Source organism: Alligator sinensis, unplaced genomic scaffold (assembly GCF_000455745.1).
Source record: "Alligator sinensis unplaced genomic scaffold, ASM45574v1 scaffold600_1, whole genome shotgun sequence".
Taxonomy (NCBI): Eukaryota; Metazoa; Chordata; order Crocodylia; family Alligatoridae; genus Alligator; species Alligator sinensis.
This window is the reverse complement of record NW_005841859.1, coordinates 2,043,008-2,048,334: the sequence shown is the minus strand read 5'-3', so window position 1 is coordinate 2,048,334 and position 5,327 is coordinate 2,043,008. Positions and strand designations below refer to the sequence as shown.

General features: G+C 44.2%; 1 protein-coding gene and 1 long non-coding RNA gene across 2 annotated transcripts in view; both read left to right on the top strand.

Moving 5' to 3' along the window:
• The window catches only part of LOC112551874, an 18,369-nt gene extending 13,884 nt beyond the window's left edge, over window positions 1-4,485 (top strand). The window contains exon 3 of the long non-coding RNA XR_003096209.1: window positions 4,128-4,485. This is a non-coding gene — a long non-coding RNA (uncharacterized LOC112551874). The remainder of the gene's footprint in view (window positions 1-4,127) is intronic.
• Window positions 4,486-5,230: 745 nt separating this feature from the next.
• BRD1 (bromodomain containing 1) overlaps window positions 5,231-5,327 on the top strand; it is a 99,990-nt gene continuing 99,893 nt past the window's right edge. The window contains exon 1 of the mRNA XM_006016494.3: window positions 5,231-5,248. The gene's annotated coding sequence lies outside the window, so the exon portion shown is untranslated. The remainder of the gene's footprint in view (window positions 5,249-5,327) is intronic.

The following is a 5,327-nucleotide window of genomic DNA, read 5'->3' as shown; positions in this document are numbered from 1 at the left end:
AGCCATCCCTGCTACAGACCCCAAAGCAGTAGGGTCCCAATCTCATTTTCACATGTCGTTGAAGCTGCCTGATCCTTCTGCTTGTGGTGGTTGGGTGGTTGTGCCTCTAATAATAAACATCTGTCCATTGCTGGGTGAGGCAGGGGCAGAGCCATTGCACAAAGGGGCAGTGAATAGAACAGCTGGGCTGTCAATTCCATGCCCAGTGTGAAGTGAATTAGCCTAGTAATTGTTAATTGTTTTTCAATCTCTGTGCTGCACCCTCTTGTTTTCTGCAGGTCCTTTAACAGAATCTGATGAAGAGTCACAGCTCAGGAAAGCTTGTGCTTTGTCTATCTGCCTATCTACTTTGCCTAGCCTATAATGTGCAAATCAGCCTGCCTTCTACTGCACTCTTTCAGGTGGCCCTGCCCCACAGGTTCCACCCTGCACACACATCTCTATTCAGTTGCTGATGATAAAAGGTGCTTGAGCAGCTTTCTAGGGAAAGTCCTCTTAAAAACACAATGAGAGGAAGAAACTGGGAAGTCCCAAAGCAATCAGCCCAAGATGAAGAAGTATGGGTCCCCCAACCCTTTCTACCCACGCATGCCTGATCATCACCCACCCCCAGTCTGGGTACTACCACACAGTGTTGGTAATATGCAAGAAGTACAGGGATGGGCTGTTCAGGTGAAGCATACAGGGAAACTGAGACATGGGCCATGGGTTGGGTAGAGAGCAGCGGTGGCAGTCTAGAAGCAGGGAACAAGAAAGTCCCTCACAACAGCTGGTGCCCCTTCCAGCCCCACCACTCAGTTGACTTGAGATCCCACTACTTAGGGTTCATGGCAGGGAGGTGAAATTGGCCCCTTGCACTCCAATCTCCTCCACCCCTTTGGCCTTCTACCATGTTCCCACTTCAAATCACCCTGGGCCAAATGGGGTCCATTTTACCAAAATCTATGTGGTGGACACCTGTGCACCCCCAGCCCCACACACAGGTTTTGGTAAATGGTAACAATGTTCTTTATTAAATCCAATTAGTCTTTTTCAATTCAATGTTTTTGAGGAGGAGGAGCAGAAAACTGCAATTGCGGGCAATGACATCTTTCTCTTTCTTGGCATCCAACTAATCCAGGTCTTCCTCTCTCTCTCAGGGAATCCTGGGGTAACTCTGGGCATTGACTCCTGGAAGGCTTGATGATCTGGGTACTCTACCACCCCAGTGACATTTTGGCAGCAGTGCAATCCCTAGAAGTGGCAGTTCCACTTAGAACCCTTAACAGCATGTGTGGACACTTCTGTCAAGGGACATTTGTAAATCAGTTCCCAATCAGTGACATTCTTGAAATGGTTCAATTATTATGTCTCTATCCTGGGGGTGACTGTTACTTCTGTTACTTTCTGAATGCCCAAAGTGAGACATCTTAGTCCTGATTTACAATTGTGATTTTTCAGCAAGTCTACAAGTGAAGTCAGTGAGAACTGCACATTGAACATACAAAGTGCTCTATAACCCAGTGAAATCTAAAAGCTAGGCCTCTAGGTATCTCAGGGTGGGCAGCTAAAAGTAGTTGACACTTTTAGTAATTTTAGCCTTTATTTTCTTTGTGCCTTAGTTCCTCATCTGTAAAATAGGGTAAATAATATCACCTCATCTCACAGAGGTTAGGCTGAAAATAAATTGTGTGTGTGAAGCACTCTGATACTGCAGTCACATGGGTCATGGGAAAAAAAACCATGGAATTAATCATTCTCTGTTCAGTGAACTGTTTGGATAGTCTGCGGTAAATACAACATGAGAGCATGTATTAAATGGATAAAAAAATTAAAAGCTACCCACTGAGGAAGTACTGTCCCTCCTGCATACTGGATAAAGGAGAGCTCCTGTAAAAATAATAATATGGAATCATAATGTATACCTGAAGGCGGCAGAATTTAAGCGTGCTTAGACAGGGTGATAGTAATTCTCCTATCACTTTGCACTTTAACTTTCTTTAAATGTGTAGTTCTTTTCGGTTGCAATGAGGACAGGCTGAGATGTTAAAATGTGTAATGGGAAGAATGCAAGGATTTATTAGGGTGATTTATTTTATTGCACCAGCTGCATAATTGCGATAGAGTTAGACAAGCTCTTGAATGCAAGAGATTCTTCAAGTCATGGGAAGAGGAGGAACTGGAAGTAGCACTCTACTGGGACTAATAATTAAGTTTTCTTTTTTGTAGGTAAACATTAAATAGCTCATTCCCTGGATAAAAGTATCATCCAGAGAAAGAAAGGAAATTTTTAAGAATGTGAATAAAATGTTGATAAATTTAGTTGTATTGTTTGTGGGGATTGTATTGGAGAACCAGCTCTATGCCCTGAGAAAATGTATGAATGTATATGAAGGTAAAATAAATCTCTACAGTCCAAGAGCCTGATGTAAGATAAAGTTTCCACTGTTCCTCTGCAATTATAAAACTGTAAAGTCTTTGAGCAGAGACTTAAGGGTGCTGTGAGTTTCTTTTAAGAATGCTGCGGGGTGCTGTGTAATATTTGCACGTATGTGTATAAACCAACCCCTACATGAGTCACCAGAGAAACCTGAAGGTTTCAAGTAGGAATCTGTAGTGTCAAAAATATTCTGACTTGTTGTGGTTTTCCTGAGTTATTTTAAGAGAATTGCTATTTTATATTTAAAAAAAAGAGCAGATACTAAGAGCTGACATTTTTTGAGGGTGCCTTCAGTCTCAAAACATTGAGTACTGCCTTAGTGTTGGCAATACTGCTAGATATTGAGAAATGTGTATTAGACGTTAGCGTGGAATACACAATATAATAATTTTCTTCTCCTCATGGCCTGTTTTTGTCTCACATGTAAGATCACAAATATTTTCCATAAAAACATATCTCTGAACCTTTGTTTCTTTTAATAGTTTGCAAAAGTTAAATATAATTGCAGGTAATTAAGAGCTACTGGCTAATGAGACATCTCAGCCTGCTTGTGTACCAATATACAAAATGCAACGTGAATTATTTAGAACGTAAGAAATGTTGTTTACTAGGTTAGACCATGGACAAAGTGGCAGAGTGGATAATGATAGGGGGGGTGAACAGGGTATGTCCAGAATTTTCCACTCCCTGTTCCTCTCCCATTGCAGCTTCCAGCGTTCAGAGGTTTTAGACAGTTCTGATTCAGAGGTTGTGCCCCTATCACCTATTTAACTATAGTACTGTGTACATAATTTCTTGATATATCAATGTTATTTCCAAAGCTTTCTGCGTTGCAATTACTGTTTTGCCTTTTGATTCCCACCCATTACCACTATCATTCTAAGCTTGACCACATAACATGGCTCATATTTGCTGTACACATCACACCAAGCATTTCAGCAATAAGCAGCAACAGCTGTCCATGCAATTGAAAGAACATTTGCCAATAGGGACATTTGCCAATGGGGAACAAACTGAATGGGCTAGGGCTTTGACAGCTGTTACCCATGTTGCCATGGTAGAAATAACTGAAGAGGGGAGGGGTTGGGGATGTGTGGACACTTCCATCCTCTAAGTTGTATCTGCTTTTTTGCAAACGAAAGTAATGCCATTCATAAGAACTCGAGATTTTTCCTTAAACTTTCAAGACAGCTAAATTAGTTTTTATTAGGTACATTGTATAATGACAAATGTTTGTTGCTGTAGGGACCCCCTTGATTCTCTTTTCAGCCACCATTTCTAGATTCTAGGTCTTCTCATCCCATAACAGATCCTAAAATTCTAGCACCCTTTCTTTGCCATCTACTGGTCTGCTTCCTGATACAATTGGTCCAAACCCATAAAAGCAACATCCGTTATCCTCCTAGTTCATCAGGCATGGTGCAAGTGCCTCTTTGCTGTTCAAAGGCCTCTTGGATTAGATAAAGGAACATTCCCTAAGGATCTGATCTTGCTCTTTGTAAATGTGCACGTGTTCTCATTATATTGTACTTTCACTACTCCAAGCCTTATAATATAAGAACTTGAGTTTCTTAAATAGTCTTCTGACACCGCTTGATACTTTTCATGATGCTCATCTCAAGCCATTTGCACGGACACTCAATCATACACTAAGCTTAAGATTTAGGTCCATTTGCTTGCTCTTAAACCTTTTCTTTTTCCCAAATAGGTACCAAATCCCCATACTAAGGGAAGTAGAAGCAAGTGCATCAGATTCCTCTGAGACTGACTGGTGATGCAACCACTTGGGAAATGGAACAGAAAAATGGACATTACTGGGGAAACAGTGCACACGAACTTACAACAGCTGGTGCTTGAGAGTAAAACTTCTGATTTCTGATGCACTTGGTATCAGTAACACAACGCGGAAACCAGACCAGAAAGGCTTCCTCAGCACTGTGGGACCTTAGTGGAAATTGTTTATACTGCTAGAACTATAAAGCCAGTAGTATCTCGCCATTTGGGCATCTCACCAGGATAACACTAGGGTAGAAGACAGTGGGGCGTAGTCTTGTGATTATGACTCTTGACAGATTATATAAAAATAGATTCAAATTTTTAAGATTTCCTTGGCAAGTTATGTAAATTCTGTTTCTCTTCACTGTTTGTAAGACTGGGATAACAACACACCCATCCCTGCTTCGGAGCAAGGTAAGATGTTTTCCTGCCTATGCAGGGGGTTGGACTCAATGATCTATTGAGGTCCCTTCCGACCCTAGCATCTATGAATCTTATGCTGGGTCAGACCAAGGGTCCAGGTAGCTCAGGAGAGCTTTGGGAACAGATGCTTTAGCGGGGCAGCTTACAGCAGCACTGTGGTAGCACCGCTAGGTTTACAAACAGGATTCTCAAGACGAGCCCAGAGATCTCAAAGAAGAACCCACAAGCCTGGCCTTGCTGAGTTGCTTTTGCAGTAGGAAAGTTGTTTTCATTTTTCTGTAGGCTAAAGAGTGAAAAGTAAGAGCTGGCGTTTTTCCAGGCAGACTTCGCGTCCGTGGGGGGGAGGGGAGTGACCCTTCCTGGCAGCCCGCAGGGGCCCCACTGCTTGGGGGCAGGCCCGCCCCGGGGTGCGAGGCTAGGAAGGGCTCCCGCAGTCCAGGCCCGAGCGGGGATTTTCTCCCCGGCTCCTCGGCCGGCTCCGGCGGCCTCCACACAAAGGCCGGCGCGGCCTGAAGCGCGCGGCTGCAACCGTCTCATTGAAATGTACACAGGCGCCCCCCGAACAGGCCGGGGGGAGTGCGGCGAGGGAGGCGCCGCTCTCGGACGGCGGCAGCTGCCCCGGCCCCGCAGGTACGGCGCGAAGCCCCCGCGCCCACTGACGGACAGGGGGAGCGGCTGGGCAGGCCCCGCCCTCGGCACGGCGGCGGCG